A 9,379-nucleotide genomic window follows, 5' to 3' on the forward strand; every position below is an offset into this window, starting at 1 on the left:
TTACTGTCTTGTCCCAGCCTTTGCTTTCTGCCACAAGCACTTCCTACCCTTCCATGTGGTACAAGTGTCTGAACTTAGACACTGTTGCATGACTTGAAGAAGTCTGTTAGACTGGGCCCACTAGACTTCCAAAAAATCGTTTTGGTGGCTTTCTGCCATAATAATAAAGAATATGTACTTTTTAGATCCTTTGGATATTTTTTACACTAAGTATGCAACTATTCTGCAGTGGTATACATTCAAGCTACTTTTCAAAATACGAGCCTACTTTCATGCTGTGGCTGAGGGAGAAAGGGTATCATATCATAGAATCACAGAATGGTTTGGATTCAAAGGGATCTTAAAGATTATCTATTTCCAACCCCCCTGGCATGGGCAGGGACACCTTCCACTAGACCAGGTTGCTCAAAGCCCCAACCAACCTGGCCTTGAACACTGCCAGGGATGGGGCAGCCACAGCTTCTCTGGTCAACCTGTGCAGTGCCTCACCACCCCCATAGTGAAGATTTTTTTCCTAATATTTAATCTAAATCTACCCTCTTTCAATTTAAAGCCATTCACCCTTGTCCTGTCACTACATATCCTTGTAAAAATTCCCTCTTCAGTTTTCTTGTAGGCCTTCTTTAGGCACTGGAAAACAACTCTATCTGCCAGGCAACTCTATCCGAACCTTAGATCTTTGGCAGACGTTAGGTCCAGACAGAGGAGGTAAAATCAAGCCACTGATATTAATTTGGAAAAAAAAATCTCTATGGGGAAAAGATATTATCAAAAACATACCTATGATGGTATGTCCAACATATTAGTCTAACTTTAAATATTTCAGTAACTATTTTTCCTAGTCACCCTAAAGTTTTCCACTCTGCAAAGAATGTCTAATGTCTGTCTAGACTGAAAGACCTCTGCTAAGAAGCATTTAGATGAAATCTAGGGAGCTGGTGTCCTCTGCTCTTACTAGACTTTAGACAGGTTTATAAACTTTGTGACCCATTTTTCACCAGTATTCAAGCAAGGATTCAGATATATTCATTTCTAATTCCCAACCAGAGAAAGAATTATTCTAAAGTTTTTCTCCCAGCCCTTATTTTTAAAGGGAGTTTAAAATTATGGAAATGGAACTTGTCATGAGAGAGAAAGCTTAGCATCCTTGGCTGTTGTCCTTTCAAACCTGATATAATTAAGTCCCAGGAAAGCTTGATCTCAACAGCAGAGTGTTTGATTTTAATGAATAATGCTTTCTCTTTAAAGACAGAAGTCTGTCTGCAATAGAGGTCTTGGCTTTATAAAATGTGGCCTTGGAGAGCAGAACCCACTTGAACCACAACCTCACCACGTGCTGTAGCTGCATCAAGTTTTGGTATAACAAGAGTAACCTGTGGAAGCATGTTCCCTTTGTACTTCTCTAGCTATTTTCCCCCTTGCAGAAATAAAGACTGTGACAGGCTCAGACACCACAATGCTTGGAGCCAATAGAGCTTGTGGAGCAGTTACACAAGCTGCACAAGACAGACCTAGCAGTCTGCCGCAGCCATGACCTTAAATAGCTTTTCTTTTTATGCCAATTCAAGCCATGGTTTGACTGTACAGCAAATCTGACTTCAGGGCTGTTAACAGAGAAGCAGAAATGCTGTGGCCACATAATGCAAAGCACTGATCCGGTATGAATTCAATCTGCCAGCTCAAATCTGCTGAAACAATATCAAGAGTTTATGTTTGTACAGGCAGGCTTCATACCATCTCATATACTCACACCATGCTGTGCTTGTGAACAGGTATTATCAGACATAGAATCACAGAATCAGCTAGGTTGGAAAAGACCTTTAAGTTCATCAAGTCCAACCTTTACCCCAGGACTGCCAAGACCACCACTAAACCATGTCACTGAAGGCCTCATCTATACGGTTTGTGAACGCTTTCAGGGACAATGATTCCACCACTTCCCTGGGCAGCCTGTTCCAATACCTCATCACCCTTTTGGTGAAGAACTATCCAATCTAAACCTCCCCTTGTGCAGCTTGAGGCCGTTACCTCTTGTCCTATCACTTGTTACTTGGGAGAAGAGACCAATCCCCTCCTCACTGCAACCTCCTTCCAGGTAGCTGTAGAGAGCAATAAGGTCCCCCCTGAGCCTTCTCTTCTCCAAATTAAACAGCCCCGGTTCCCTCATCCAGTCCTGATAAGACTTGTGCTCCAGACCCTTCACCAGCTTTGTTGCCCTTCTCTGGACCTGCTCCAGCACCTCAATGTTTTTCTTGTTGTGAGGGGCCCAGAAGTGAACACAGGATTCAAGGTGTAGCCTCACCAGTGCTGAGTACAGAGGGAAAATCACTGCCCTCGCCCTGCTGGCCATACTATTTCTTATAAAAGCCATGATGCTGTTGATCTTCTTGGCTGCCTGGGCCCAAGCTGCTCACATTCAGCTCCGTTAATCAGAACCCCCAGGTCCTTTTCTGCCAGGCACTTTCCAGCCACTCTTCTCTACGCCTGTAGCATTGCATGGGGTTGTTGTGACCCAGGCGCAGGACCAAGCACTTTGCCTTGTTGAACCTCATACTGTTGGCCTCAGCCCATTCATCCAGCCTGTCCAGATCCTTCTGCAGAGCCTTCCTATCCTTCAGCAGATCAACACTCCTGCCCAACTTGGTGTCATCCGCAAATTTACTGAGGGTGCACTTAATACCCTCATCCACTTAATACCTCATCCATTAATACCCTTAATACCCTTAATGAAGACATTAAACAACACTGGTCCTGACACCAAGCCCTGAGGGACACCACTAGTGACTGGTCACCAACTAGAAGTGACACCATTTACTACCACTCTTTGGACTCGGACATCCAGCCAGTTTCCAAGCCAGTGAAGAATACACCTATCCAGGCCATGAGCAGCCAGTTTCTCCAGGAGAATGCTGTGGGAGACAGTGTCAAATGTTTTACTTAAGTTCAAATAGACAATGTCCACAGCCTTTCCCTCATCAACCAGACGGGTCATCTTTTTGTAGAAATCTAGCCAGGCATCTCCCTTACTTGGCTCACTAACCAGCAGGTTTAGGAAGCTATCTTCCATACCCTCCAAGAACCTCCTGGCTTGTTTCTTCTTTGCTGTGTTGTACTTCCAGCAGACATCTGGTAGGTTGAAGTCCCCCACGAGAACATGAGCAAGCAATGGTGAAACTTCTCCCAATTGTTTGAAGAACACTTCATCTGTAGCTTCATCCTGGCTAGGTGGTCTATAACAGACTCCTACCAAGCTATCTGCTTGGTTGACCTTCCCCCTGAACTTCACCCACAAGCATTCAGCCTTCTCACTCGCAACATTGAGTTCAAGGCAGTCAATGCACTCCCTGACATACAACGAAACCCCACCACCTCTTTTTCCTTGCCTGTCCCTTCTGAAGAGCCTGTAGCCATTCATTGCAACATTCCAATCATGCGAATCATTCCACCACATTACCATGATGGCAATTATGTCATGATTTCCCTGCTGCGCAATGGCTTCCAGCTCCTCCTGTTTGTTGCCCATGCTGAGGGCATTGGCATAAACGCTTTTAAGTTGCCCTGTGGATCTAAACTCCAACAGCAGCATGCTACCCTGTAGCTCATTTCTAGTGAGCCTGGTGTTATCCCCTTCCCCCTTCAAACCTAGTTGAAAGCCCTCTCTATGAGCCCTACTAGCTCCTAGGCTAGGATCCTTTTCCCCATCTGTGACAGGTGTACCACTAAAGTCCTTCTTGAGTCCCCTCAGGCTTCTTGAAGAGATTTCCTCGTTGCCCGCCTGGAAGATTAATAAAGGAGAATAGTCACAGGGCTGTACCAGATGAGTGAGTTTTCTGGTTAAGTCCTTTAGCTTGGCCCCAGGGAGGTAGCAGACTTCCCTGTGAGTCTGGTCAGGTTGACATATGGGGCCCTCTCTTCCCCTTAGAGTGGAATCTGCCAGAGCTGACAGGAAGCCAGCATAGGCTTCACATCATGTGAATGGATTATTTGGACAGAAATGCAGTCATGTGCCCATGCCTAACCCACATGAAATTCATACTATTGTATGCATGATTCAGCAGTGTCTCATCCAGCATTAGAAGTAATGAGGGCTCAGCTTTATTCATTCTTGGTCTCAAGGCCCTGATCAGAAAGGAGACATCTGCAGTATTGTTTTTCTTCCCCCTTTCCCTTTCCTTTCTTTTCCTTTCCTTTCCCTTCCCTTCCCCTTCCCTTCCCTTTCCCTTCCCTTTCTTTTCCTTTCCCTTTCTTTTTCCTTCCCTTTCTTTTCCTTTCCTTTCCCTTTCCTTTCCCTTCCTTTTCCTTTCCTTTCCCTTTCCCTTTCCTTTCCTTTCCTTTCCTTTCCTTTCCTTTCCTTTCCTTTCCTTCCTTTCCTTTCCTTTCCTTTCCTTTCCTTTCCTTTCCTTTCCTTTCCTTTCCTTTCCTTTCCTTTCCTTTTCCTTTTCCTTCCCTTCTTTTCCTCTCATTTTGATTTCCATTTTGTTTCTGTCTGTCTGTCTGTATTTAACACAAGGCCCTGTTTCCCAGTGAGATGGTCTGGGACTGCTGTTCCAGTAATTCTGTCGGTCGGTGTTCTGACCACTTCTCATACTGCCTGAAGGACGTCCACGAGGAAAAAGAGAAAAAAAAATCAGATGCTTCTGATTATTTTTACTTGGACTAAAACATAGACCTGAGGGATCACTGGAATCATATAGTAACTGGAGGGCATTTACAAATATTTAAAGATTTATCACTTACATTCACAGAAGTTTTGGCTGATACACATAAATGTGAGAATCCATCAGGCAGATAGTTCAGTGCTTTCATTTTAGCAACAAAACTGCCTTATATCCAGAATGCCAGTGGCATAATTCCTTGAAGGAATAAACCTACTAGCACTAACAAAAAAAAAAAAAAAAGAAAAAGAAAACCCAAACTCTAAACAAATCTTAAGATATGTATACTTGTTCAGATGCAAACCTTTGTACAATTAAAAAGAAAAGCTTGAGCACTAATATGGAAACATAACTGTGCCTAAAGGCTTCATGTTCCTGTTGAATTATTTAATTGCAGAGTTCATACAGGTCTGAACAGAGTTCAGCTGACCTCCTCATCTTCTTCAGGGTTCCTGCAGTCCTTCCCTCTTAGGTGACACCGGTACTTTTCTCTCTGCCAGTTGCCAGTGCTCTTTCTGGCTCACTCCCCATTAGAGGAAACGTGCATGTCAAATGCGACTGAGAAGAAAAGGTTTCTCTGCATCTTGGAATTAAAAGCTCAGTATCATGAATTATGAAAACACAGACATGCCCCTTCTCATCACACCAGTAGATATCCCACTGCTAAGTCCACCTGTACAATACTGATTTTTACCCTTGGTTTCAGGAAAAAAAAAAGTGGGAGCAAAGTCGTAAGTCATAACACTCAGGAAAAATTTACCACCATCAAAATGTTAAAAAGCTCCTTTGATGACAGACTTGTGTCCTGTTGCATTAATCTTTCTCCATACAGACAATTCCTGTGAATAAATATTAACTTTTCTGCCCAAGCATCAAGCAATTATTCACATAAGCCTCATTTCTAACATAATGATATTGGCAAAATAAGATAACACACAAACAAAGTATTTTCAAACCTACCCTGGCAAACACTTTGTGTTCTTTATGGGATGGTTTGCTGTGATGTGTTACATTACTATAGTACTATTACTTGTTATATTACTATGTTTGGAACAGACTGTCAGCAGCAGATGGACTATTACTGGTATGCAGGTAGGTGAGATACAGTGGCTGGACAAATTAAACCATTGTTTGAAGACCACTGTGCTAGTTTCTGCTTGATAGAGGGTCTACCAAAGTCATAGGAATTCCTTAATATTAAATCGTCACTGATTTTTTTATAGTACAATAAAAAATGTAATGCAAACAAAAATTACTTGTGAGACACAATGGCAAATCTGCTTCTGTGCATCATTACTGTACATATTTATAAGAAGATAAAAGATGCACAGGGACTTAGCTGTGAAACTCCCATAGGGGAGCCATATGTGGAATAAATCTATATACATCTTACAGCAAATTTACTTAAGCTTTAAGTGTTTGGGTAACTTTATGGCTTTAATTTACATGTAAAGTTTTAATGGCTAGATTTGGCAGATTTTAATGCTTTAAATTAGACAGGAAAAAATGTTTTTTCTCAAATCAAGGCCTAAGTGACATTTCCCCATACAGCTGGCTTATTAACAAAACAATGTTGATTATGTGCCTTTTTCTTCCCTAACATCAGTGGCAATGGGGTCCTCTGGTCATATCCAGTCCGCAATGAGGAAGAGGCAGGATCAGCCTGTTGATAACAGCATCTTCACAGGTGGTAAGCAAAGCTGCAGCACACAAACAGGCTATGCATCATGTATTCACTAAGATAAGGTATGCAGCCAGAATGTACAAGCAGCCCCTGCTGAACTGAGTCACCTACAGGGAGGGGAAGGCTGCTGAGTGGTCCAGCTCAGAATTAATTATTGGCATTTATAAATACACTCATTCACTGAGGAAGGTTGCTGGCTCATGGAAAGGTCAGTTTCTGCTGTCCCTCCCTCCCTCTCTTTGTGTCTTCAAGGATAACATCTGCATAAGTTTCACAGAGACTATACCTTCATGGCAACTTAGCTTGCTTTCTGCCCGTCTCTCTGCATCTCTTACAATGTAAATGAGATGTAAGCAAAGAAAGCTGGGTAGAGGATACCAGTGGGTCATGGGGTGCAGGGATGGATACCTACGTAGGCAGCAGAGACACAAACAGACCTGTGAAGCATGAGCTGTCTGTTCATGTCAGAAAGCTGTGAAAGCAGCTTATTAGCAACAGTGCCTGCACTGCTCATCCAGGTGCGAGCACCACATCATGCTGATGCAGAAGGCAGGTGTAGCTGGGAGAAGACTGTCTCCCTCTCTTTTTTCTCAGTCAAGGAACAGCCCAGCCATGAAATGAAGAGTTGCATGCCTGATTGCTTAGAGGAATGATGCAGCCCTGGGAGTCCAGCACAGCCAGCAACAGTGGCCTTGAATCCTGCCTGGAGGGGTCCAGGCTGGAGAACCCAGGAAAGTGTACACAGCCACATGTTGAGCAGTGATTCACAAGCACTTTGTTTTATCTTCTCTAGTGGGCGGTGCTGATATGTAGGTCCTCTACCTTCCACTCTGACCTCTACTTCAGTCAGAAAGTTGACTGCAAGCTGTATCATGGGAGAGTGATGACAGCCATCTCCATGATGGCAGGATTCTTTTAAGAGCCATGGTAACAATGCTCATAATTAAGGGACACAAAAAAAGAGCAGCCTCCCTCTCCCTCTTTCATATGCACATGTACACACACAGAAAACCCCAAAATAAATGTTGCAGCACTCCTGACTTGAAGCTATCTCTAGAGAGGGAGGTCATATATGTGGGCCATGTCCAGCTTTTTCCCTGCTGCAGTGCCTGTAGGGTTCCTGGAGCCAAATGGCAGCAGGACTGAGAGGGCTGGGGTTGTTCAGCCTGGAGAAGAGAAGGCTCTGTGGAGACATTATAGCAGCCTTCTGGTACCTAAAGGAAAGCTTACCTACAGGGAAGCTAGAGAGGAACTTTTTACAAGGGCTGGAGAGGGACTTTTTTTTTGGTTTTTTTGTAGAGACAGGACAAGGGGGAATGGCATTAAACTGGAAGAGCTTAGATTCATAACTAGATATTAGGCAAAAAATTTCACTATGCAGGTGGTGAGACACTGGCACTGGTTGCCCAGAGAAGTTGTGGCTACCCTGTCCCTGACAGTGTTCAAGGCTAGGTTGGATGGGGCTTTGAGCAACCTGTCTAGTGGTCCTGCCCATGGCAGGCGGGTTGGAACCAGATGATCTTTAAGGTCCTTTTGAACCCAAACCATTCTGTGATTCTATGACTGTACCAGCAGGACTGCAAAGGCTGTTTTCCACAGGACTGCATTAGACAGAGTTGTGACAGGGAGTATCAAGATGTAAAATTTTGCATCTTGCCTATGTAACATCCTGTTGCTTCACCTGCAAAGTACTTAATCAAAGCTTGGCTGGGAAGTGACCGTAGGCTTCACCACTGAAGGGGCTGGGTTTAAAAACGAAAGTTTAACTTCCAGCCAAGGAGAACTACCTCTGTGCCAACCAAAGTGAGCCAGACTCAGGATTTTCTAATGCCTCCCTCATGTCAGTGGATTACAGAGTTCAGGCTGGCCAGATGACCCTACAGAGGTTTTTAAGGAGTTTGCCTTCTCCTTTCTAGTTAACATTTTATACCACTGTTTGTATAGGGCTCTGTCCCTGCTGTAATGTGCTACCCTAGATGATACTACACACAAACGTCTTCATCCAGTTCAGACTCCATGAATTGAGGCCTTCTTAGGTGCTGTAACTTCTCCACCCTCACACAGAAATGCTGTGCAATGAAACCCTCACAAGCTGCAGTTTGCTGCCTTCTTATCTTTAGTCCCATGTAGTCATCGCACAAATAAAAACCTTTAGCACTCCACGCAGAACTCAGGTTATGCTTTACTTTTAGCCATTTGCAGGCAGTAAATTCCCCTTTCCCATTTTGAGCATCCCCATATACACATTGTCCCTTCCTAGGGTGAATAATTAATTTCACCAGCAGGCTTCTGCCTGTTTATGCTTACATCCCATTTGAAGTTAATTAGCCGTATTAAAGTTTTCAAGCTAAAAATAAAACATCCCTGAAGATGCTCACTATGCCCTTAAAAACACTATTTGTGCTGGCATGCACAAATTCCGCCTGTCTTTTTCTATCATGAGTAGCCAACGGGCTCATTTCCTCTATCACAGTTTTCGCCTCCCTCCGAATTTGCATCTCCGTGGAAGCCCAGGGGCTCTGGCTCGATGCTGTTTATTTAAGACACCGTGGTTCCTCCTAGCCAGGGCCTTGTTATGGCAAAGCACTGAGCGCTCACTCAACTCCAGCAAGTTCTTGTTCCACTGAAACCACATGGGAAAGTGGTTTCCTGGGGGAGAATGTAACTTTGTGCTGTGCTGTCAATCTTGCAATAAAAGCAATCACTGCCCAACAATAGCTGATTAAAGGAAAAAAAAAAAAAGTTATTTTGAATTGCTGCTAAAATAAAAGTGTCCTTAGAAGTTCTTATTTTTAAAAGAACTCTCAATGGTAATTTCTATGAAGGTTCAGCATATTCTTGGTATTATTAAAGAAAAAAAATATAAATGATACAACATGCTACCATTCTAAAACTACAATATCCATCATTTCAACACTGACTATTATACCTGGAGATTCTAAGACATGTGCTTAATTCTAAACATTGGGGAAAAAAATCCACAGTTTTTACAGATAATATACCAAAATCAGCTTGTGAAAGAAACATAAGTAATCTGAGA

General features: G+C 43.3%; 1 pseudogene; it reads right to left on the minus strand.

Annotated features, from left to right (window-relative positions):
• Positions 1-1,852: 1,852 nt before the first annotated feature.
• On the minus strand, positions 1,853-8,837 carry LOC116915257 (annotated as a pseudogene).
• Positions 8,838-9,379: the final 542 nt, after the last annotated feature.

The sequence above is a fragment of the Strigops habroptila genome, chromosome 2 (assembly GCF_004027225.2).
Source record: "Strigops habroptila isolate Jane chromosome 2, bStrHab1.2.pri, whole genome shotgun sequence".
Classification (NCBI taxonomy): Eukaryota; Metazoa; Chordata; class Aves; order Psittaciformes; family Psittacidae; genus Strigops; species Strigops habroptila.